The sequence below is a fragment of the Rhinoderma darwinii genome, chromosome 11 (genome assembly GCF_050947455.1).
Source record: "Rhinoderma darwinii isolate aRhiDar2 chromosome 11, aRhiDar2.hap1, whole genome shotgun sequence".
NCBI classification, from domain to species: domain Eukaryota; kingdom Metazoa; phylum Chordata; class Amphibia; order Anura; family Rhinodermatidae; genus Rhinoderma; species Rhinoderma darwinii.
Genome location: NC_134697.1, coordinates 44,196,454 through 44,223,505, shown reverse-complemented (window position 1 = coordinate 44,223,505; position 27,052 = coordinate 44,196,454). Strand labels below are relative to the sequence as shown.

The 27,052-nt window shown below is 41.2% G+C and overlaps 1 protein-coding gene and 1 pseudogene across 1 annotated transcript in view; one reads left to right on the top strand and one right to left on the bottom strand.

Annotated features, from left to right (window-relative positions):
- The window catches only part of PCDH15 (protocadherin related 15), a 1,038,602-nt gene that overhangs the window by 985,381 nt on the left and 26,169 nt on the right, over window positions 1-27,052 (bottom strand). The gene's annotated exons all lie outside the window — the stretch shown is intronic.
- LOC142664215 (U2 spliceosomal RNA) lies at window positions 10,274-10,406 on the top strand (annotated as a pseudogene).

Here is a 27,052-nt window from a genome sequence, read left to right as displayed (position 1 = left end):
GCCAGGTAAACAAAAAAACGCAATTCTGCCATAGTTTTTTTTATACAGCGTTCACCATGCGTTATAAACTACATGTTCACGTTATTCTGCGGGTCAGTACGATTCCTGCGATACCCAATTTATATAACTTTTTCATGTTTTACAACTTTTTGCACAATAAAATTACTTTTGTAAAAAGAATGTATTTTTTCTGTCGCCAAGTTGTGAGAACCATAACTTTTTAATTTTTTTGTCGACGGAGCTGTATGAGGGCTTGTTTTTTGCGAGTCAAGTTCTAGTTTTTATAGGTACCATTTTTGGATACGTGCGACTTTTTGATTACTTTTTATTCCAATATTTGTAGGACAAAGTGACCAAAAAACAGAAACTCTGGTATAGTTTTTTTCTTACGCTGTTCACCACGTGCAATAAATAATATAATATTTTTTTTCAATAATAAAGGACTTTATAAGGGAAAAAGGGCGATTGTGTTTTATTTTATTACTTGAAACTTTTATTGTTTTCAAACTTTTATTTTTTTCCCTTTTTTTTTACACTTTTTTTCAAACCCCACTAGGGGACTTGAAGTTCCAACTGTCTGATGTTTTTTTTCTAATACATTGCACTACCTACGTAGTGCAATGTATTCGATCTGTCAGTTATTCACGGACAGCAAGCCGATTAGGCTTCACCTCCCGGCAGGGCCTAATCGGCTTCCATAACGGCACAGCAGGAGACCATTGTGTCTCCTGTTGCCATAGCAGCAGTCGCCAGTCCTGATTGCCTGTCAGAGCTGGTGATCTGCTAGTAACCGCTACGATGCAGCAATCGCTTTCGATTGCTGCATCGAAGGGGTTAATGGCAGGGATCCGAGCTAGCTCCGGTTCCTGCCATTACAGGTGGATGTCAGCTGTAACATACAGCTGATATCCACCGCTGATGACGCCGGATCAGCTCCTGCCATCCGCCGGGCGGATCTTGACCGGCTTCCGTGCTAGGCAGACGAGGAGGCTAGCATTAGGCCACCGATTGCCATTGCAGCAACCGGAACACCGGCAATTTCATTGCTGGGGATCAGATGAGCTGCAAACAGCTTAAATGTAGCGATCACGTTTGAACGCTGAATTGAAGGGGTTAATGGCAGGGATTGAAGCGAATTTCAGTCACTGCCATTACAGCCGGATGTCAGCTGTAAGATACAGCTGAGATCTGGCGATGATGGCACCGGTTCAGCTTCTGAGCCGGTGCCAAACATTTGGCGTAAGTATGCAACATTTTGCGGGAAGCACTGGCTTTCCATGACGTATACTTACGACAAATGTCGGGAAGGGGTTAAAGAAGGAAGGAGCTCCCAGAGGCAGGGCCTAAAGTGATGCCTCTCAGCATTATGATGACAGGCATAATACACACTAATACAGAAGTATTGCAGTGTATTATATCAGCAATGCCCTTTTGGTATATATATATATATAAAAATCTATTTAAGTAAAATGTTTAAAAACACACACACACACACACACACACACACACACACACACACACACACACACACACACACACACACACTTTTCCCCCAATAAAAAGGTTTTATTTTGTTAAGACATATAAAGAATAAAAAAGAAACCCCACACATTACTAGCATTACCGTGAACATAAAGAACTGTCCTTTAATATTATAAAGTTATTTAAACTGCACAGTAAACACTGTAAAGAAAAGACAACTAAAAAACATCATAAATCACTGTTGATTGCCGATTACGCCTCACATAAAAAAAATATATAAAAAAAAGTGATCAAAAAGTCGTGTGTACCCCAAAATGGTGTAAATGAAAACTTCAAATCAGCACGCAAAAACAAGGTCTGATATGGCTAGGTTGACAGAAAACCGTGTGTCGACACAAAAACATGAATTTTCAAAAATAAATAAATGTATTGTTCAAAAGTAGTAAAACATAAAAATCAATATAAATTTCATATCACCATAACTACATGAACCTGCAGAATAAAGCGAACATGTTATTAATACCACACTGTAAAAGATGTAACAACACAATCAATGGGACAAGTATGGATCTTGAAATGCAACAATAATAAAAAAAAGAAAAAACTAGGCCGCATCTATTTTTTTTAATCGTCACACTCTAAGGCCTTATGCACACGACCGTAGCCATGTGCACGGCCGTGATTTTCGGGTCGGCCGGCCGCGGAGTGTCACCCGCGAGCCGCCCGCAGATCGCGGGCCGTGCACATGGCCATTATTTTCAATGATATATAAACCTAAAAAGCAACCTCAAAACAGAAGAACATGGGAGCCCCCACTTCATGTAGAACAACCAAAAAACATAGGGGACATAGCACCCAAATATAGATATATGAATATATAACCGACACGTATCATCAAAAATATAAATCTTTATTAGTACATAATAAACAATAATACGTAATATATAAAAAAATATATATATCATAAAATAAGTCACATTCGAAGAGCAGCATCAGAGAGGTATAGATGTAATTATACCCGAGGGTAAACAGAACAACCCATCTGAAAAGGGCTCTACCATATCCAGAACCACCATGTAATGTAAGAACATATGTAGCTGTAGAAGACAGCACGGGTACAAAGCCCAAAACATACAGCTATAGGTATGCAAACATAAATGGTGAATACATATAAAATGCAAACCTAGATATAGTAGTATCAATAAGGGTAAGAGTATAGCACCAAAAAGCGATAAACCATACCTACAGACATGGTGGAAGGAAATGGACACGATCAAAATAGATGTGGGCCTGAGGCGTTCTTTTTCTGTGCCACATCTATTTTGATCAGGTCAGGTCAGTGATAACATTACCATGGCATGCAGCTAAATCCAATAACCGGTCACATGCTGATTTTTTAAGCTTCGCTGTACCAATCACTGAGATAGACAAAAAGACAAAACATTGACTTTGTAAGTCATATCACTCTGCCCAAATTATAACAAAACAAAAAGATTTGATAATTTCACAATCTGCTTGCAGCAGACATTTTCCAGTGTTTATTATCACGCTTGCTCTTCGTAAAACAGAAAATAATGACATTTCACACGTCTCATTTTACATAATTGTGCAGGCCGAACAGATCTACCGGTGGTTTATAATTACATAAGCAGATTGTGCTATTTTTGTTATTGTGGAATATACAAAAATGTGTGTACGTATAAATCATATTTTAATTACACTACCTGTCATATGATTCTTGAGGTCTGAAAACACCTTTTTGTGTGTATAAAGCAGGATTACACTAGTTGTGGGCAGCCACAGCAGCTACATAGGGACCAGAGGGTAAGAGAACCTGCTGCTGCCATGGTACTGTATCTGTATTAGGCTGGGTTCACACGACCTATTTTCAGACGTAAACGAGGCGTATTATGCCTCGTTTTACGTCTGAAAATAGGGCTACAATACGTCGGCAAACATCTGCCCATTCATTTGAATGGGTTTGCCGACGTACTGTGCCGACGACCTGTTATTTACGCGTTGTCGTTTGACAGCTGTCAAACGACGACGCGTAAAAATACAGCCTCGTCAAAAGAAGTGCAGGACACTTCTTTGGACGTTTTTGGAGCTGTTTTCTCATAGACTCCAATGAAAACAGCTCCAAAAACGGACGTAAAAAAACGCCGTGAAAAATGCGAGTTGGTCAAAAAACGTCTGAAAAGCAGGGTCTGTTTTCCCTTGAAAACAGCTCTGGATTTTCAGACGTTTTTGGTCACTACGTGTGCACATACCCTTAGGGCTCAGCTTTCCCATATCCATCATTAGACCCATTTATACAAATGTTTTGCTGGCAGCTTTCTACCAGGGAACATAGCACAATTTCTTCTGGAAGTAAATCAGTTATAGCAATAATGCACAGTTGTAAATTTGGTGCCAGTACAATATACCGTAGTACAACCTACAACCTCCTGAAACTATAAAACGATGATATTAATATCGTTAAATGTCTGTTTCATCTTCTTCACCAGATCTTATATATTATGTTTTATTTATTTTTTATTAATGTGCCTTAGTGATTATACCTGCGATCTGTCATTTTCTGTGAGATTGTAGCAGAAATTGATATGTGCAAAAAACGAAAAAACACAAATACTTGGGCTATTCTCACACAATTCTAATACTGCTGCAAGACCCAGATCTAGGGCCATACATACCATAGAGGTACACCATTCAGCTGCTTTAAGACCCAGGGGAAAGGGGGCCCAGTCCAGGTTGGCTACATTGCGAGTTTAATTATGTGGTGAGAAGTTGTGCCGAGGTCCCCTCTCTATAGGCTGTTTAATGTTAGAAAATAAGGGTAAGGCCTTATTCAGACGAATGTGTGCGTTTTGCGTGCGCAAAAAAAGGCTGTGTTTTTTGCGCATTGCAGTTCCGTGTGTCCTAAGTGTTTGGTGCGTGGCTGCGTGATTTTCACGCATATGCCGTCCTTATGACACGCGGTTTTGATGTTTAAAAAAAGAAATGAAGGAAGTGGTTTTATTTTTCCCTTCATTACTTGATCTACTGTTGCACGAATTGCGCGCGACACACAGAAGTGCTTCCGTGTGCTGCGCGTGATTTTCACGCACCCAATGACTTCAATGGGTGCGTGATGCGTGAAAAATGCCCAAGTATAGGACATGTAGCGAGTTTTACACAGTGGACATATACGCTGCGTGAAAATCACGGAATGTCTGAACGACTCCATTGACTAACATAAGTCTGTGCGACGCACGTGATATTACACGTGAGTATCACAGACGTTAAACACATTTGTGTGATTAAGGCCTAAGAGGAATACATCCAAGGATCATGAGAAGGACAAGGCGGCAAACAAGAAAGAGTTCTCCTATGTCAGGTGGTTAGGGGAGTGGTGTTAAATAGCACCAGAAGGGAGCCTGTTTTAAAGGTGATTTTTCCAAGCTTATAAAAAAAAAAAACAAATACAGAAAAGTACCTATATGTGTCTGAATGTTCACCAGTTGATGCCACCATAGCTTATTTTTTTATTTTCATTATCTTACCCAGCTGTGTGTAGCTCTGTTTTGATGTTGGCAGGGTTTTCAGTGGGCGGGATTACCATGTAAAGGACTACAATTCCCATAATTCCTCTCCCCAATCACAGACATTGCCTATAGTTACAGCTGCCTGAATGCCCCTCGATTACAATTTGTACGGTAGTGTTGTAATTAAACCCTGTGTGTGCTCTGCTATTCTGTTGATCACGGACTCTGCACAATCTACTGCCCAGCATGTGAAACAATCCCTGCAGAGAGATCGGGTGGGAGAGGGGAGAAAAAAAAGGCATGTGATCTGTAATGTTCTGTTCACTACAGAGAGGGAAAGAGGAGAAATAACCACATGTTCAGTGTACTAAACGTTGCACAAGCGTGAGATAAACACCAGGAGTCTTGTCATGTGACTGCAAGTTAGACTGGTTTACAGAAGCATTTCAGCTACAGACAGTAGTAAGTGAATAATCTTACTGCAATTAAACCTTGTGCAGACAATTTTTAAAGAACAGAAAACCCACTCATATCTATGTATGCCTCTTGCCAGACCGTCAGCGTTTCTACTGAGCCAAACATATATTATCATAGAACCCTGTTGTGACCATGATACGAATGCTAAAATGTTCCAGTATTATAGTCGTATGAAACTTACTCAATAGGATACTTGGCAATTGGGATTTTTTTTTTAGTCCACAGGACATATAATCTTATTACTTTATGCTTGCTTCGATAGATAATACATTTAAATTCTTCAAGAGTCCACGTTTTCATATGAATTATGCTCTTATAACAGTTACTTCACCTGTTATATATGATAATTGCTCGTCTTCACGAAAATAATGGAGAGACGGTTACAGCTCCTCCCCTGTTGTTAGCATAACTTGGTATTGATGTGATCTTGCCCTCAAAACCCTTATATTGACTCTGCCCCCTCTTGCTTTTTTTTTTTTTTTTTTGTCTGTTATCTCTCAGTAAGAATTATTCCGTCAAACAGTAAATGATGACTATAGAAAAAGTGTGGCATTGAGATTTATAGTACGGGAAAGAAGAAGGAGTTACACTTAAGTTATTCAAAGCAAAGGTCCTTTTTTTAGCTACTTTCCACAAGATATTATGGACATCTGAAAATGCCATTCCCTACTGTAACGTCCACCGGGGTTGTGAACCCACTGGGCCACTCCGCCGTAACGGAGTAGCAGCTGGTCAAGCAATATAGGACAGTCACTGAACGGTGGTACCTGGATTGTAGGCCGGTGCCAGATAGCTGGAAGCAGAGATGTGCTGGATTATTGGAACCTGGCTTGTGCTGGGTTATTGGAAGCTGGTTTGTGCTGGATTATCAGAAACAGGACTGGACATGGACACCGGAAGCGGATACTGAAGTCGTCACGGACACTGGACTCGACACGGACATGGATACTGAAGTAGTGACGGACACTGGACTGTCACATTTTAACATCTTTATTACGGCTGGAAGACCCAGACCTCCATAGTTCTATAAAACCGAACTTAGATCCCATAGAACCCTATGGTCATCTACGCTCAGAGCAGTCGACCAATGGGATTTCAGGTTTTGTAGCTATAATATAGACGTTAAAATGTAGCAGTAATATGTCTGCCTAAAACCAACCTTCTTGATGAATTATTAAAATGGAGTCTGCTGTGCGAGAGAGGGCTTGAGCTAGGAAAGTGGATTATGAACTCCACTGGGTACTGGGACATTGCCTGTGCATTTTTATATACAGCACTTTGGAATATATTAGCATAAAAATAAGTCATTATTAACAACAGTATTCATGATTTTACTTTCCATCAGCAATAACGAGTACAACTAAAATTCATCACAATGTCCATGAAAGTTAAAACACAAATCCTCATCAATGAGCTCCGAACTAAAAAGGACATTGCTCTGCTTGGGATGGTACCGAAAAAAGGAAACAGCTCTTGGTTCTACTAAAAGTACTGAACTATCTGCATGAGTTCTCATTCAATAAGCCGTATTTTTCCCTGGAGTTATGACAGCACTTGAGAAAAGCGCTACATAGTCAGAAACAGGTAATCCTATGTAACAGCCAGTCACTGTCGTGGAACTAAATGTAAAATATGCATCTGTTTTACATTCTTGTTCACTGTGCAGCGAGTGCATCCTCTGATGTGTAAGGAAACCCTCTCCACTCAAGTTACTGCCTGCCTGAAATAAACAGCTTGTTCTGTTTGCAGCAGTTTTGTCTCTACCATTTAATATCACTCTCATAGACCAGGCAATTTCCGGTGAATCATAAATGCATCAGTGTAGCTTACAATCAAAATAAACACAACTATAAAAAACACATTACACACAACAATTACACACTGGCGTATTTAGATTAGGACTATGCCATGTGTCTTGTCATAGCCGGTTTATAATACATCATTGCATTTAAAATGCCATAACTGACAACCTATAGCGGAGTGACCAATATTTAATTCAGAATTCGGATATTGAGTGATCCTGTTAGAAACATTATTGCAGGGAATAGGTTTTTAAGCAGTTCACAAATATATCTTGTAAACGCCCTCAAAAGATCGTTTTGAATGGAGCTGGCCATTTGCTAAGGCGACAAGTTTTACTTACCTGATGAACACTTGAGATTTCAGGAGTGGGGGTGTTCAGGGCTAGATTATAGGGAGAGCAAAAGAGTGCCACTGACCAGGGGCTTCCACCAATCAATTCCCTTTAGCTGTCATCAGACCGTCTGCAGAAGGACACTGCTAACTAAGGCCTCATGCACACGACCGTAGCCATGTGCATGGTCCTTGATTACGGCACTGACGGCCTAAGGAGTGTCATCCGCGTGCCGTCCGCAATCATGGACCGTGCACACACAAGATGTGCATTGACTTGAAGGAGTCCGTACTGTAAAATGATATGTCCTATTTTTTTTTGCAGTCCAGGATGCAAAAATCATAGTCAAGTGCATTGGTGCATTGTATATAATGTGCCCTATACTATCCACAGTTGCTGATAGAATGTGGATGAAAATGCACAGTCTAAGAAGTCTAAGGCATCATTTAGACGAGCGTAATATACGCGTGCGCTTTTCACGCGTGTCGTACGCACCTATATTAGGCTATGGGGCAGTGCAGACAGTCCGTGAGTTTTGTGCAGCGTGAGTCCGCTGCGTAAAACTCACGACATGTTCTATATTTCTGCGTTTTTTGCGCATCACGCAGCAATTGAAGTCACTTCCGTGCGAACTGCGTGGTTCGCGCAACAGCTGTCATTCTCTGAATATAAACAGAAAAGCACCACGTGCTTTTCTGTTTACAAACATCCAAACTGAGTGTGAAAATGATGGCGGCTGCGAGAAAATCTCGCAGCCGCGCATCATACACTGATGACATACGCAGCTGTTAAGTGCCTTTTGCACACGCAAAACGTCGCATTTTTTGCGTGCCCAAAATGCACACGCTCGTGTAAATAAGGCCTAAGAAATATGGTGGTCAAGCGCACATTTATTGCCATAGGGAGAGGGCATGAGCAGCTACCGCCAGATACATGCCGAAACTTGTTTCCCCCCCCATCAGACACGGAGTCTTTCCTCATTCACATCAGATCGTGTTGACATCAGTATAAACTTTCAACAATTACGTTTGGTATAAATGATGCACACATTATATAACACTGCTACTAAGGCGAGCCCCTCTGAATTTGATTCAGCCCTGGTGGTGATGTTGGTATGGACTTTAAAACGAATGTGTATTGCAAGCATTGCAGACAGTTCATGGCATAATCTGACCTCAGGGAGCATTACATTATTTAGACAGTGGGGTTTCAGGTGGCATAAGTCATGGGAATGTCACTGCAGTCCTGCTTGGCACCATATAGAGACAAGCCTAAGATCTTATTCACACAGTGCAGTTTTTAAAGCCACAACCAGGAGTGAATGGTAAAGGGAGAAGCATATAGGAAAGATTCTACTTCTCTTTTTTGAAATCCACTCCTAGTTGTGGCTTCAAAAACTGCAGTGTGTGAATATACCCTTAGTATCACAGCATCACAGAAACGTAAATTAAAAAAAAATAAAAAATTGATTGTTCCAGAAACTGCTTTTAATTTTATGTGAATTTACTGTGAATACATAATCTTTTTCATGAGCTTATATCATTTGGGCAGTTAAGTTAAAGGATATGTAATCCTTTGAAAGGGATTGTATTTTTTTTGAAAATAAAAATATATCAATGTTTGGTGCAACTTGCAAATTATTTTTTATTAAAAATTATTTTTACTTTGAGATACAACTGCTCTGTATCCTGTACAAAGAACATTTGTATCTTTCGCGAAGACCTGAATCCATCAGTCCCGTGGACCTTACGGGTTGACTGTCAGCAGGTCCTCTGTGTCTCTGACACGCTTGATTCACCTGTAATCTATCACATCTAAATTATAAACTTAGATGTGATGGATGACAGGTGGATCCTGCATGATAGACACACGCAAGACCCGCTGACACTTAACCTGTCAGTCCCGCGGACCTGACGGGTACAGGATTTAGCGAACTATACAGCTGCTCTGTATACAGGATACAGAGCAGCTATATCTCAAAAAGTTTTTGGGGCAAAAATTTATTTGAAAGTTGCACCAAGCACACTGACATTTTTATAAAATCTTTTTTAAATAAATAAAAAAAAGAAAAAAAGTCTTTCAAAAGGTTTACATAGTCTTTAACGTAGCAACTGGTCTCTCTGAAGTGTATATGCAATCGTCGCCTTGACTAATAAATCCTGCAAATTACAGCAACTAGAAATAGCAAAAATATGACCGAGTCTCTTTATCGCCTCATTATTTTGTTAAAGCTTGTACTGTCATCATTACTTATAAATAGTAAATGAGCACATTAATAAGGTTTGAAGTAGTTGTACAAGCCATCAAAATAACACAAGATAAACCCAAATTACTGTACCCAACAAAGACATTCAAATTATGTCAATTCCAATTAAAAAGAGCTTAAAGACTGGAGACACTTCAAGAAGTAAAAGGGAAAAAAAAAGTAGAACAAGAAAAGTATTGTAACTCTGGTTTTGGAACAGGCTTAGTTAACTACTCTCTAGATATTACTACTGTATAGAAGAAGTGTGGCCAAACTTTTTCAGTATAAGTTTCACTTTTAGTTAGACCATCTTCAAGGGGACCAGGTACAGGTACATGAGGCACACAGATTTTTTTTTCTGCATGACCCATTTTCAGATGCTTCAGTGTCCCATAATAATAGTAAGGGACAATCGCTTCTCAGCCTTTTGGCTAAGATCAAGTGTAGTACCTGCTCTGGCTGAGGTTAGTAATCATCCCTGCCGGTGGTACAGCGGCCATCGTAGGGGGATGACAGAACGGCGTGGTGAGGGCAGGGAACCACAACGGTCATCGCTCTGGTGTACGCATTTGGTTTAAAGGTGCCATTTGTAAGTGACCAGGCGACCGCCGAATCGAGGTCAGGAGGTCGGGTAGTTTGGAAGCCAGAGTTGCTATGTGCCCCAGGGCTGGTGACCCTGGGGTGCCCTAACTCACTGGGGGTGGGATCCCACTGAGTGAAGGCACATTTGCACGCACTCTCTTTCACACTTCTGAGCACACACCTTTATTCTCCCGGCCTTCTGGCTGGGAGATTAGGAATTTTTATACCTGGCAGATGTCCAGGCTGCATCACAGCGTACATCCACTTATTTAATTTTGTTTTTCACTGTGTGTTTGTCACGTTTTTCACAGGATTTTGGATGCGGTGCCCCTTTGGGACCCTTCCAAGGTCTAGGGGGAAAATGTGTGGCCATCTGGTTCCGTTTTCCCCTGCAATCCGGCCTCCCTTCTTCGGAAGGGAGGTGCAAGTAGAAGCAGGCTCCAAGGTGGACACTGGGGTGGCAGCCCAGGTAAAAGCCTTTTGAGAGTGTTGTTGGGTATTCCTAAGCTCCGGCAAAGGGGGGGGGGGGATCATCAATCCTCGATCCTCTTGGCCTAAGGCTTGGCGGGTCGGGGAATGGTTATGCGGGGCCTCTCCCTTTTAAGAGAAGGGCTGCAATAGACCGCATCCATGTGCACTTGTTGTGTGGCACCCGTGCACTTTTTATGCACCTGGGTGATAGAAAGCACGGCTCGGGCTTTCAATTTAAAAAAAAATAATAATAGTAAGGGTATGTTCACACGGCAACGCCAATTACATCTGAAATTACGAAGCCATTTTCAGGCGAAAACAACTCCTGAATTTCAGACGTTTTGACAAGTGCACACGTTTTTCGCGGCGTCCTTTACGGATGTAATTGGAGCTGATTTTCATTGGAGTTAATGAAAAATGGCTCCAATTACGTCCCCAGAAGTGCCATGCACTTCTTTGAGGTGGGCGTCTTTTTACGCGCTGTCTTTTGACAGCAGAGCGTAAAAAAAAAAAAAAAAAAAAGACCGTCTGCACAGAACACCGTAAGACCCATTGAATTCAATGGGCAGATGGTTTGGAGCCGTTTTTTCGTCCGTAATTCGAGGCGTAAAATGCCTGAATTACGTCCGTAAATAGGGCGTGTGAACATATCCTAATAGCAGATACATTATTCCTGTATTGCTCTATATCGATGGATACTTCATACATGAATATGTTGCTTTTTCCTACTGCCCGACTCGGTTCTAGAGTGTATAATAGCCAACAGAGAGCGTGTGAGAGCCACACAATCTACTATTTGGCCACCATTGGAATAGATTACCTATTAAAGGGAATCTTTCAGGGGGAGGGCAGTGTAACAAGATCTGTTTTCGCAGTCATTCAACTTGAAATTGACATCTTTGCAAGAACCACTCCCTGCTCTGAATGACTGAGTGATTAAGTCCAATCATGAAACCGCTAGAACCATCAATAAGAGCAGAGAAGCTGGCAGTGTTTGCGGAGGAGAGCCTGGAGAACTTGAGCATCAAGAGGCCATCAAGAGGCCATTCATTCCGTGGCACTAGCGGAATGAAAACTTTGATTTCTTGGTCATACCACTTGAATGACTGACAACAGCTATTGTTACACGGCCTTCCCCCTCCTCTATATAGGGCGATTGGCAGTTTTGATGGCTCAAAACTGCAGACACATCCCCTTTAACATACAAAACAGAGCTCTGTAAGCATTGTGTGGTTTATTTTATCACTTTCATTGGCTATGCCAGCACCCCAGTAAATTGTAATTACAGTTGCAGCATCGTTCATTAATGATAATTACATTTCATTTTGGCCAAACCTTTTTTTTTATGCTTTGTTCATGCCTGCATCATTATTTCCTTTGTGCTGCTACATCATAGCAGTAGAATGAAATTGATGGCAGTGACGGATTCGTCACATAATGGACACCAACGGTCCTTGACAGCCGGGCTTCTGTCATGGTTTTTGTAATTTTGCCGGACAAAATAACACTGCATGCTGCACTATTTTAGAGTTGTAAGGATTTGTAAATCTAAAAACATAGGGGTGGTTGCCCACCGCCCCAGTCCTTTCTGAGATAATGTAATCCAATTAGACCAAATACTTGAAGGATTGACTCATAAATAGCATTTATAACAATTTTTGCAATTTTTTGGCAGTACGATGTTTGCGGTTAAGATTAAAAAATGAGGGGGGGCGTGGCTTGGCTACCGGACTGGATGGCTGTGTGAAGGACTAGCTCCGCACTGCACAAACGACTTATACCGCATTGTACCTCGGTACACTTCTAAAAACTATCTACAACGGATAACGATCATCTCCTGGGATGCCCAGGAGAAAGAGAACCGTCGCTAAACCAGCAAAACTGACAGACTTTTACCTCCCGCGCCGCCGCATGTCGGGACAAGATGGCGCCGACGACTGCTCTCAGGCTGGTTCCCTGGCGTCTGATCCGGGTTCCCCCTCCGTGCCTCCTGCTGCCATGCCGAGGCGAAGCAGCTCAGCTCCGCCGACTCCACCACCAAGAGGGACACAGGTCGGTAACTCACCTAAGGCTACGGGTCCACCTTCTCTAGATCACAGCGGCCGCCATCTTGAGACCACAACACGTGGCTCACAGCTTCACTCTCCTTCCTCCCCTGTCACACGCGGCCCTGGAAGACAAGAGCATTTAGAGGTAGGAGAAAACCCTGCTGAGAACCCTGTGCTTCCCATAGCTCCACAATCTGATTGGCCTGAATCTGAGCCTCCTTCCTCTAATTTCATTACTGAAATCTCCCTTAAAATGATGTTGCAAGATTTACAGCGTTCCATACAGGTGGGCTTTGCCCAATTGCTCAAACCTATGTCCGAAGCCATTCATGAGATTGAGGACAGAGTACAACACACGGAATCAAAAATGAGCGATTATGCAACTTCGCACAATGCTCTGATTGACGCACACTACGATCTAGAGGCAGAAATGTCGCAAATGAGAGCGAAGATTGCTGATTTAGAAGACCGCTCACGACGTAACAACGTTAAATTTCGGGGAGTTCCAGAAACAGTAGCCGCAAAAGACCTAGCCCAGTACATTCAAGGGCTGATGACAGCATTGCTCCCCAACTGTACCCCTAGAGATTTAATAATCGATAGAGCTCATAGAGTTCCGAAACATCTGGCGGAAGAAATACCAAGAGATGTCCTTGCTCGACTGCACTTCTACCACATCAAGGACCGCTTCATGCTGGCGTCCAGACAAAAAGATGCGTTCCCTGCCCAGTACAAGACGGTCTCCATCTACGCGGATCTATCAGCAGCTACCCTCCAGCTCCGGAGACAGCTTTCTCCAGTTACCTCAGCACTTCGGGACAAGGGAATTCTTTACAAATGGGGTTTCCCGGTTCGTCTGCTGGTACACAGGAATAACACGCTACATGTGATCAGGTCTGTAGACGAAGGGACTTCCTTGCTGCTGTCATGGAATATTCCCGTCAAATCTTCCTCGACTTCGTTACCAACTTCTGGCTCTCCTATTCGACACGCTGAGAACGAGTGGAGAGGGGCCAAATCTCGCATCCGAGCGAAGCACTGAGGTACTGTATATCTCCATATGCAATAGTGCCTTCTTTTGCAGTTCTTTCGTGCTATCCAGTCTACAAGCTAACTTTTTACCCTCTGGTTTTTACTGAACAATGGTCTTGTTCAGATGTTTTTCTCTTTTTTGGTTCTTACGGACATTCCGTTCTTTTTTTTATGTTACTGTGTTTCGTGCAGATTTTGTTTCTCCTGACATAGTCGCAACTTATTTTAACACCTATAAAGTGTCATTACTTCTAATGTTTCAAGGTATGAGGGAATATGTATTGCTTATACTATTGACAGATTTATCATATGTACCTGAAAGCCCGCAGCACTCCTACCCCCACTATGGCTCTTAAATTTGCATCCATGAATGTTAATGGTCTGAATAGCCCTCATAAACGTACATTCATGTGGAAAGAGGCCAAACAGTTGGCTTGCAATGTCCTGTGTGTGCAGGAAACTCACCTGCTACACAAAGATGGAGCCCGTATCAAACACCCACTCTTCCCTCATATATTTCAATCTCATCATTCCTCTAAAGCGAGAGGGGTGCTGCTGGCAATCAAAAACACGGTTGCCTTTCAAATGCTTTCAATACTTACGGACCCTAATGGTAGATACATCTTACTTGTGTGCTCTGTGAATAATGTTGTATATACTATTCTCTCATTGTATGCTCCTAACAAACGCCAGGTTCACTTTCTACACAAAATCCTCCGCTTGATTGATAAACATAAACAAGGTAAACTGATCATATGCGGGGACTTTAATGCTGTAATGGATGCGGAGTTGGACTCAACCTCTAATTCCCGACACTCCCATGTCACAATTGCAGATGTATTCTGGAAAGCGGAATTGCATGATGTGTGGCGCAACCAACACTCCTCTGAGAGAGACTTCTCTTACCACTCCCAAACACATAATAGTTATTCCAGACTCGATATGTTTCTAGTGGATAGGGACACTCTGTTTGGGTCCAAGTCCGCATCCATTGGGGACATAACATGGTCCGACCACGCTCCGATCACGCTGATAGTTGCTGAGAAGTATGACTCTCCTCAAACATATTTATGGAGATGTAACTCCTTCCTACTGTCCCATCCCACATATAAACAACAAATAGAGAGAGATCTCACCGAATATTTTGAGACAAACAATACGCCTGATATCAAAACAAACACACTTTGGAATGCGCACAAAGCGTACATTAGGGGCACTTTTATCCGCATTGGACATATAGTAAAAAAACAACACAATGCAGAGATTTCCTCCTTAATGGACGAGATTCATTCGCTAGATGAAAAAAACAAAGCTTCCCCTTCAGCAAGCTTAGCACAGCAACTCTTGGGCCTAAGACAGCGTCTCCGACTTTGTTTGTTATCATCATATGAAGAGAATCTTAGGAAAACGAATGCCAGATACTATTCCCAAAACAACAAATCAGGGAAATTGTTGGCGTCACGCCTCAAAGCCCACCATCAAAAAACTAGAATCCCATATCTGCGGGATCCCTTGACTCAAAACAAAATTTTAGACCCCAGAGATATAGTGGATCAGTTCCGAAAATATTATTCTTCTTTGTATAACTTAAAAGATGACCCCTTTATTGAACCTCCCACTCCCCCAAACATAGAGGAATTCCTTAAACGAGCCTCCCTTCCCAGCATATCGACAGACCAACTCCTTTCCTTGAACTCGCCGATCACAATTTTCGGAGGTTTTGAGGGCTGTTCACTCCCTGCCACAAGGTAAATCTCCAGGACCAGATGGTCTGACTAATTTATATTACAAAACATACTCCACTATTTTGACCCCTTTTCTCAGAGATTTCTTTCAAAATGCTGTGGAGGCGGGCTCCTTTCCAAAAGAGAACCAAGCAGCCCTTATTGTCACACTTCCCAAACCAGGGAAAGCTATGGACAGCCCTCAGAATTTCCGACCCATTTCACTCCTCAATACAGATTTAAAATTATACGCCAAAATACTTGTCCAGAGACTCACACCTCTATTGCCCTCGTTAGTAGGTCTGGATCAAGTTGGTTTTATTAAAGGGCGTCAAGTCCCAGATAATACCAGGAAAGTCCAGAATTTGCTACACATTATTGAATCTCGTCAGATTCCTGCAGTGTTGATGGCTCTGGATGCGGAGAAAGCCTTCGACCGGGTTAAATGGTCGTATGTCTTCTCAACCTTGAGGGAAATGGGGTTTGACGGAGAAATATTAAATGCAGTGATGGCGTTATATTCTGAACCCTCGGCACGAGTATATAATAATGGTGTTCTTTCCGATGATTTTCGGATATCTAACGGGACTCGTCAGGGTTGCCCATTATCTCCCATAATTTTCATCCTCTCGATGGAACCGCTGGCTCAGCATCTCAGACACCACGCTGGAATTCTAGGCATCCCTCTCGCAGACAAAAAACATATCATATCCCTATATGCTGACGACATTATCCTATCCCTATCACATCCTGAGGCCTCAGTCATGGATACAATCAACGCCTTCGGGAAGCTATCGTACTATAAATTAAACACCCAGAAGACTCAGGTGTTACCATTCTACATAGATCAGTCTACATTACATTTTCTTAAAACAAAATACCCGTTCGACTGGAAATTGAAGGGAATTCAATACCTTGGAATTACGTTAACCCCCTTTTTCAAAGACTTATATAAGGCCAATTATGCTCCTCTACTACAGATCATACAAACGGATACAAACAATCTCCTTAAATTTGAAGTATCGTGGCTGGGAAGGATAGCGGCTTTTAAAATGATGCTTCTTCCTAAATTATTATATTTATTTAGAGCCCTTCCCATTAAAGTACCTAAGAAATTCTTCTCTGCGGCCCAATCCATCCTTTCTAAATTTATCTGGCAAGGGCATAAACCGAGAATAGCGTTCAAGATCCTAGCACAAGATAGAAAAGTGGGGGGACCGGGGGTCCCGGATATTCACAATTACTACAGAGCCACTCAAGTGGCCCAGATCTCTAGCTGGTGGAATAATGATAGAGGGAAACAGTGGCTACAAATAGAAACATCATATTTAGCTCCAATAAATCTAAAAACGGCTTTGTTTTTGGGGTTTTGGGGCGCTTCCCCCCCTTGCGACATATCACCAATGACAAAAACCTCCTTGGAGTGCTGGTCGTTCAGTCAGAGCAATACACACACCCGGGGCACACTGCCTAAAAAATATATCCCCTTGGATCTCCTTATGCTTTTAATCCATGATCTAGACATTTCTCATTGGATAGACAAAGGTATACTTAACATCTCTCAAATGTTTGAGGAAGAGCAGTTTGTTACTTTCGAACATCTAGTCTCCAGATACGATCTCCCTAACTCCGATTTCTATAAGTATCTACAAATTAGGCACTGCGCCTCAAAAAACAACAACTTCACGGCCTCATGCAACTTTACTTTATTTGGGATCTTCTCGAACCACCAAAAAGGGCTCAAAGGTATATACAACACATTGAACTTCAACTGTAGCTTTTCCAAATCTCGTCCTTTGAAAGTCTGGGAAAAAGAGATCGGCCTTACTTTTTCTGAATCCATGTGGATGGCCTCCTTTAAACTCATACATATAGCGCTACCTTGTGTTCAGCATCTGGAAACTGCGGTTAAGACATCTCTGAGATGGTACTTCACACCAGATAAGCTCCACAAAATGTTTCCCGGCGCTTCTCCTGTATGCTGGAGAGGTTGTGGACACATAGGAACACTATTTCATGTACTCTGGGAATGCCCTCAATTGACCACATATTGGAATCAAACGTTTCGTCTCATACATACTGTTACTCAATGTCGAATTCCTCAAGCCCCTCAAATAGCACTACTCTTTCTTGATCTAGATAAGTACCCGGTGAAGATTAGATGCTTGGTTTGCAAAATATTGGCAATGGCGAAACTGGTTATAACCCGACACTGGAAAGAGACCTCTCCTCCCCTCATAGGGGAACTAAAAGGCCTGATAAACACCACATACACGTATGAGAAAACCATTGCATTGGGAAATGGGAACTACCAAAAATTTTACTCCATATGGAATCCGTGGACCCAGAGCACTTCTTTCACCCCATAACTTGTTATTTATAGACACGTGAAAGCGGGTAATAGAATCTGCTCCCTTCACCCCAAGGATGATAAAAAATTTGGTTATATAAGGGAAGAAAATCCTTGCACGATGTTCTGTTTCTTTTTCTTTCATACTTTCTGATGTTTATGTTACACGGATATGTATACCTTGATTGAGTTCGGGATATTGCAATGAACACAACGACTGTTTATTTTGTCCTCTTCATATCCCAGGACGAATTCTCATTCAATTATGTATTACCTATTGTAAATTTTACTGTATGAATACTATTGTATGAATATGTGTGGATACTGTTTTCCACAAGGTAATGTGAATATACTGTCTTGTTCTATGCTTGAAAACAATAAAAAAACTATTGAAACGAAAGATTAAAAAATGAACTTCTCAACAATAAGGCCATTGCAGTTTATTAAGCCAATCCCAGGATTAGATCATAAGGGAAGGAAAAGTTTAAAAGGAAAGACTTATGCCATGAGTGTCTGAGATGGTAATATCCCTTTAACGAGAGAGACCTGCTTGAAGGACACTACACAGAGGTGAAGCTTTATGGTCACCTTTGCAATGAACTTTTTTTCATTGTTCGTTTGCTTCTCAAATGCAAAATTAAGCAGCTTTCTAAATAGTCTAAATGAAAAAATATCCTACCACTTTGCTGTATACAGTCTGTCTACCGCCTTGACCTAGGTTAAGCCCGGCCCTTCTCTCAGTGTTAGAGACAGCAGCAGGTAGGTGAAGGAGGTCATACATGGCCGATCAAAGTATGAAGAGGGGCCGAAAGCATCCAGTAATTCAGGGAGTGCAGGCACATGCCGCATGTTTGAGCCCCTTGGTCTAAATCAAAATAGATCCTACCATTTTGCTGCTGTACAGATGGTGGAATTGTGCAAGCATATGACTAACTGCTATCTCTAACACTGAGAAAAGGGTAGGACTCAAGCTAGGTGAAGGAGTTACACAGTCTGAACAGCAGCAAAATGGAAGGATATTTTTTCATTTAGACCAGTGTTCTCAAACACACGGCCTGCAGGCCACGTGTGGTCCCTGAGTTTGTCCTCTGCAGCCCGTGGGGCACCGAAAGCTCCCTCGGGAGAGGAGAGAGCAGGCTGAAGGAAGAGCGCGTTGGTGCTCCTTCATGACGTCGTGAAGGAGCGCAGTCCCTTTCCCATGCTGCTGGATTGTTGGGGATAGGTGAGCAATGGCCACACCGCCCCCTGTAGATAGTGCAACCCGATCTGTAAATAGCACCCCTACACACATCTCATCCTGTTGACAGTGCTAACCCCCCCCCCCCCTCACTGTAGTTTGCTCCATTGGGGCTCCCTCTAGGAGTGGAATCCCCAGCCAGAGTGTTGCCGATGCTCGGGTCGGGGATTCCTCTGCAGGAGGAGCCCTTGAAGTCACTGTCCATATATAGAAAGTGATGTCAGGGGCTCCTCCAGCAGAGGAATCCACTCCTAGTGGGAGCCCCAATGGAGCTATCTATAGGGGTGTGTGTGTCTGTGTGTGGCACCATCTACAGAAGGCACTGTGGCCCCATCTAGAGCAGGCACTATGGCACTATCTACAGCAGGCATGATCTACAGCGGGCACCGTGGCACTATCTACAGAGGGCACTGTGGCACTATATAAAAAGGGGCTTCCCAATCTTGACATTCTTGTGTCTGCCAAACGCTGCTAACTGAGCAGCCAGACTGCATTTAGAGATACTTAAACTAGAAAACCGGATTGTTAAAATAAGCACAAATTTCCATTAAGTTTAAACCTAGCGGTACAATTATAGTAATGTAGTATTGTTATAGTAGTTCAGATAACTAATTGATCAACAATAATTTGTATTGTATCAAATTTGAAAGTAATGCGGCCCGTCAACTTCACATTTTTTCCATGTGCGTCCCATTTAGCCAACCGAGTTTTTGAGACCCATGATTTAGACTAGAAAGTTGCTTAACGAGGCTCTGTTACCACATTATAAGTGCCCTATCTCCTACATAATTTGATCGGCGCTGTAATGTAGATAACAGCAGTGTTTTTTATTTAGAAAAACGATCAATTTTGACCAAGTTATGACCGATTTTAGATTTATGCTAATGACTTTCTTAATAGACAACTGGGCGTGTTTTTACCTTTGGACCAACTGGCGTTGTGAAGTGTATGACGCTGACCAATCAGCGTCATACACTTCTCTCCATGCATGTACACAGCACATAGTGATCTTGCAAGATCACGCTGTGCTGTCACATACACCTACATTAACTTTACTGAAGTGTCTTGAGAGTGAATAGACATCACCTCTCAGCCGGGACGCGATGTCTATTCACAATCCCGACACTTCGGTAACGTTTGTGTGTGATTTACTCACACAGCACATCGAGCTCACACTGTGCCGTCATCCACAGCGTGATCTTGCGAGATCACGCTTGCTGTGATTAAGTCCCGCACAAACGTTACCGAAGTGTCGGGATTGTGAGTAGACATCGCGTCCTGGCTGGAAGCAAGGTCTATTCACTCTCAAGACACTACAGTAAAGTTAATGTGCGAGTAAGTGACAGCACATCATGATCTAGCAAGATCACTATGTGCTGAATACATGAATGGAGAGAAGTGTATGACGCTGATTGGTCACGGATTGGTCAGCGTCATACACTTCTCTTCACAACACCCACTTGGTCAAAGGTAAAAACACAACATAACCTATAACTTGGAGTCTGACACACGAAAAGGTAAATTTAAAACAATGAAAGTTTATTGATCAAATTAAAATAAACACATATGTTAAAACATAGAGATGATAACCACAAAGGAAAAATGGACAACCAGAACATGTGTCACAGAGCAGCACTATGTGAACAGGCTGAGCACACCTATGTCAAGTAACAATACATGATACAGAGGGTGGACGCCAGTCATATTAACCGGGAGATGGGTAAGAGTTTTTCTTACACACTGTGATGTGTATATATGTCTTGTTATTCTCTGTAACTGTGCATGGACTGTTGTCCTAGATATATTAAGAATAGAAACGACAAAGTGTACACATCTTTGATGCATCAATCTCCCAGCACTTTGTATTTATACACAGTGGCTGTTTGCATATCACCTCTGTATCATGTATTGTTACTTGACATAGGTGTGCTCAGCCTGTTCACATAGTGCTGCTCTGTGACACATGTTCTGGTTGTCCATTTTTCCTTTGTGGTGATCATCTCTATGTTTTAACATATGTGTTTATTTTAATTTGATCAATAAACTTTCATTGTTTTAAATTTACCTTTTCGTGTGTCAGACTCCAAGTTATAGGTTATGTTGCATTTTCAGCGGGTTCACCGTTACCACCATGCTTACTATGGGCCTGTGGCCCGGTTCCCGATAGAGCCCCTACATCACTGTGAAGGGCTATTTAGCAGTGATCTTCTAGGGAACAGTTTGGTGTCCTCCATTTAGGTATAGTAAAGGTAAAAACACGCCCAGTTGTCCATTAAGAAAATCATTAGCATAAATCTAAAATAGGTCATAACTCCGTCAAAAGTGATCGTCTTTCGAAATAAAAAACAAGACAACACTGCTGTTATCTACATTACAGCACCGATCACATTATGTAGGAGATAGGGAACTTATAATGTGGTGACAGAGCCTCTTTAATTTAGCATTTAGGAAGCAAACGAACAATGAAAAAAGTTCAGTGTAAAGGTGTCCGTAATAACGTAAAATGCAAAATGACTGACAAAATCAGAGGAATTTGACGGTTTTCTTTTGACAACCCTGCAAAATACCATATTTTTCAGACATGTAGTCTTGAGTTTAAAACTAGTTTACCAGAGTTTCAGGGATTACTGACACAGATAAGGGTTTATCGTTTTGTCATTTGTTCTAAACTGCAAACAGATTGAGGGATTTGAAGTGTAGCGGCTTTGAAAGAAAAGGGTATGCTGCATGGCTTCTTATTGCACATCAATTAATGTGGGCAATATTAAATGTTAATATTTTATCGATTTAATCATTTTTGTTTTATATGCATCAAAATGTAACCTTCTGAAGAAATAAAAAAAACAAACCAACATATTTAAAAAGTACAATAGAATGGAAAAAACAATACTTCATGTAGGATAATGTTTTCACTACAGCTAGCCTCACACTGCTATAGCAGGAAACTGAAAAGTCTGTGACTCAAGGCACAGAAAAAAAAATTAAACAGGGATTTGTATTTTTTAGTGCTAGTTTTAGAGTGTGGACATAGAATTTATCCAGGGGTCTATGCACACAGTTTTACGTACCCTTGGGCACTACTAGTACACTGTATGGTGCCTCCAGATTTTGAGCTGAAGTTTTGGCCATCTCAAACTACAACCTTCGATTTGATAGAAAGTTTAGTAAATGTCTAATGGTGAAAAACGTAACTTCATCCTAAGGATTAGGCATAACATTTCGTATTTTGTAATGTGGGTTGATGGTCTGTGCGGGTGGTATGTCTGGCTAGTTATTTTTCAGACTCTATTAGTATTTCAAGGGGTCATTTACGAGGTTCAATTGCTCAGATACGTCAGGACATAGTACACGTGCCCTGAAAGGAAATGTATGCTGGTAATAGCTACAGCTTTAAAAATCCTAACAAATAAGTAATTTCAAATCAACAACATACAAAACGGGTATTTATATCTGAAGAATTTATGGCATATCCACATTTTACTCCTCAAAAGTCTGATAGGGAGAAAAGGGGGTCGTGTGACCTCCTGTTCACAAATGGTAAAATTGGACACTTTCACTATTCATTTTAATGGAGAGATAGCCAGTATTGAAGTCTATGGAATAAAAGAGCCAAGCGCTAACACCTCTCCATTGACTTTAATGGCAAAAGAGGCTACTGTTGAATTGGGGAACGGGTCACAGGGCCCACACTGTCCTTATAGGGGAGGTCCCAGAAGTGGAAGCCTCAACTGTCAGATATTTAGGACATAACATGCAGATATTTCATAATTAGCTAAAATGGAATTATCCTTTTAATTACATGTAATATTACTTCTAAAATCACACCATAAATGAACCAACATACAGATTTAATACAATATACACTGTAAGCTAAACACATTTAGTGCTCAGTAAGAGTAGCCCCATACACGGACCATCGAATAGCACTTTAATAACCCCTTCAGGACGCAGCCCTCAACTTTAGTTTTTTCTCCCCACCTTTCAAAAGCTATAATTTTTTTATTTTTCCATCTATAAATCGCCATACGAGGGCTTGTTTTTTCCAGGACAAGTTGTAGTTTTTCATGGCACCATTTATTGTGCTGCATAATGTACTGGGAATCTGAAAAAATAATATTTGTGGGGTGAAATTGGCAAGAAACAGCGATTACGTCATATTTTGGGGGGGTTTTGTTTTTACGGAGGTAAAAACTTCATATTCACCTTATTCTACAGGTTGATACGATTACGGCGATACCAAATTTATATGTTTTGTTTTATGTTTTACCATTTGAAAATGTAAAAAAATAAAACTTTTGTGTCGCCGTATTCTGAGAGCCATAACTTTTTTATTTTTCCATCAATTTAGCGCTGTGAGGGCTTACGTTTTGAGTGGCGAGCTATAGTTTTCACTGATACCATTTTGGGGTATATGCGACTTTTTAATCACTTTCCATTTCATTTTTTTGGTGTGCTAAGGTGACCAAAAAACAGCAATTTACGTGTTTAGATTATTTACAGCATTCACCGAGCGGGTTAAACAATGCTATATTGTGATAGTTCGGACGTTTACGGACGCGGCGATACCAGTTATGTTAACTTTTCTTTTTTTAACATTGATTTAAGGGAAAAAATTTGAAAAGGGTTTTTTTTTCAACTTTTAATACTTTATTGTTTTTGGAACATAACAAAAATCTTTATTTAACATTTTTTTTACTAGTCCCCCTAGGAGACTTGAAGCAGCGATCGTTGGATCGCTTGCATGATATACTGCAATACTAATGTATTGCAGTATATCGTGATTCTGGCAGTCTCCTTTGAGGGGCGCCCCCCTGATTCTAACACTTAAATGCCACGGTCGCGATTGATCGCAGCATTTAAGGTGTTAAACGGGCGGAATCAAAGTGAACTTTGATTCCGCTCATTGCAGAGCGGTGTTGGCTGCGTGGAACAGCCGTCATCCGCTGTGTATGGAGCGAGCTCAGCCCGTGAGCTCGCTCCATACTTCCCCTTAACCCTCATCACGTACAGTTGCGTGATTTTGCATCAACGGGTTAAGACAATTACCCTTTGGTTATGTTTAAGGTACCCTTTGACTTTTCTTTCCCAACAGTTCGACAGCAAAAATAACCCAGTACAAGTTACCATCAGTTAATACACTACACTGAACAAACTTTCTGTATTACATCTTTTCTGAGTAGGATCAAAGAACACTGTAGTTTTGTACATAAACTCCAGAAGATCAGATTCTGCCACTCACAGCTTTATATAATGAAAAAATAAGAAGCCAGAATGCACCATCCTGGAAGAATTACGGTATTTTAATATAACATGAAAGACAGACTATTTAGGAAAGACAGATTATTTTGCTAAACCCACTTTGGGTCAGAAGAGGAACACTGATAGGTACCTCTAAGTGGCCAGTTTTTAGGCCGTTCTAAAAAATATAAAATTTGTGTCATAAGCCATGGAAATATTTTATCCATAGAGTTACTTATGTGTGTAAAAATACAATTAACATTTCCTTTCTGTAGGAATAGCCAAGATCATACCCTGTGGACCAAATTCCAACATAGTTCATACTAGCAGTGTGAGCTCTAAATTTACTCTGATAATTCAGCCCTATTGAAGTTTGAACACTTTTAATAGGTGGATGACCAGTTTTGACTGCTACTCTAGACTTCAGGGCTGTAGGATATCAAAAGTGGACAACTACTTTAATGTTTATAGCCTATGGATTTCTTGGACATTCTTCTGTGACCATTGTAATACATGTTGTTTTTCCCTTAATTCTGTTTCAATATGTCTTTATTAAACAGTTGAGACATCAGAAAATATATGAGAACAGTTCTACTCGCAGGTAGAAGAAAATAGTTAAAGTCTCAAATAATAATTAAATAGTTAATTCCTATGAGTTTTAATCCCATTTTCTCAATGTTTTTCCCTTAATTCAATGGCAACAGCCAGATTCCAGATGAAGTTAAAGTGCTACAGAAGGAGTACACGTCAACGCTTGCAAATCTCTATGCAATGTGGCTCTGAACTAACAGGATTCCAGAGGTTTGTGCCCTCATAGGAAGACAAAAAGGAAAAAACTCCAGAGATGAGGTGAAAAGAGCTGTGGCCATATTAGGCAGGTGCTTGATCTGTCAGGTTCTTCTGCAGATCAATGTTTTAAGTAGTAGTGAGATTTCTCAAGGGCTAGATTTAGCATCACCAGCAATGATTTTAAGAGGAGCTTTTTCCTAAGCTACACATTTCTCTTTTACAAGCTTATTAAATGAAACAGATTAACTGAGATAATTATCAGTTTGTAGAATATAACTTTGTCGCAGTTAGAATGAATTCTATATAGCAGTGACAATATTATATATAGAACCATTCAAAGTTAAAAACGCAGTCACTGGGGATAGAACCTAGGGTAGTTTGGGGATTGCAGGCCCCAGTGCTGTGCATATCACTCTGGCAGTAAATCCACATGGTCAAGGAATCACTACTCGAGCAATTCCCCAGAGTGCACGTTTATGGGATTGCAATATGAGCAATTCCCCTAAGACAGCTGGAGACTGTCTGGATCAAGCGTGCAGGTAAATAAGGTACCTAGAGTTCATCACCACTCTGGTCATCATATTCTAAGGCTACTCTATGGTCTTCACCAGAATCCACAGCAAGGCAGGTTGGATTTGGCTGCATAGAACCCAGGTTGCTTTTACGGAATACAGTGTTGGACAGCAGGCGCAACTGCAGGTAATACCAGAACAGATAACCAGACAAGCCAGAGGGGTAATTAGCAAGCAGGGAACAAAACCAGGAGATACTAAAAGTCCAAATTGCAAAACACAAGAATACCAGGAGTAGCCGAGGTCAAAACCAACCGAGAGCAGAATGACCAAATCAGTGAGCAGAGGGTAAATTCAAAGGCAAAGCTGGAATCTAGTTCAAAGAGTGCAAACAGGGTGATACAGGGAGTAACCAGGAGCTTGATCAGACACACGCATACACATGATAAAAATCAAAAGCAACAATGAGAAAACTGAACAGATTCAAATATTCCACCCTTGGCACTGATCGGACGCAGAATGAAAAATAGAAGAAGTCATGACAACCTAAAAGTAACAGACGTTTTCTAACACACAAGTATTCAAGATGCCTGTTCAGACATACATTTTATAGGCAAGATTCAGTGTAAAATATTTTTATATCTAGGCAAAGATTTAGTCACACTGCACTTACTTGACCAATCCAGTGAGTAGGCTGAAGCAGGTTACAACTCCCCCAAACAGTAGTTTATTTGCAGGAAGAAAAAAAATTGGTGGACCATATACGGCGCTGCTGGTAATAAAGGTAGAAGCAGTTCCAGCGTTTTGAAATACAAAAATAAATAATTTATTGTAAAAGACTATGCATTTCAACGCTGAACCAGTGTCTTCATCAGGCCAAGTGTGCAGTGCCATAAAACAGTCATCTTATATAGTCAGTGTGGTCACATGCGTAAGAGGTTTTAAAAAATTACTTATTTATTTTATTTTCTGAACTGCAGTTGCATCCCCATGATCCCTTCTGATGTCAGAGTTGAATTTTGACCTATGACTTGGCAGTTGTTTTATGGCACTGCACACCTGACCTGATGAAGATGCTGGTTCAGCGTTGAAACGCGTTGTCTTTTGAAATACAAAAATAAATAATTATCATAAAACACAGGAACTGCTTCTACCTTTATTACCAGCAGCGCCGTTTATGGTCCACCAATTTTTTCTTCCTGCAAAT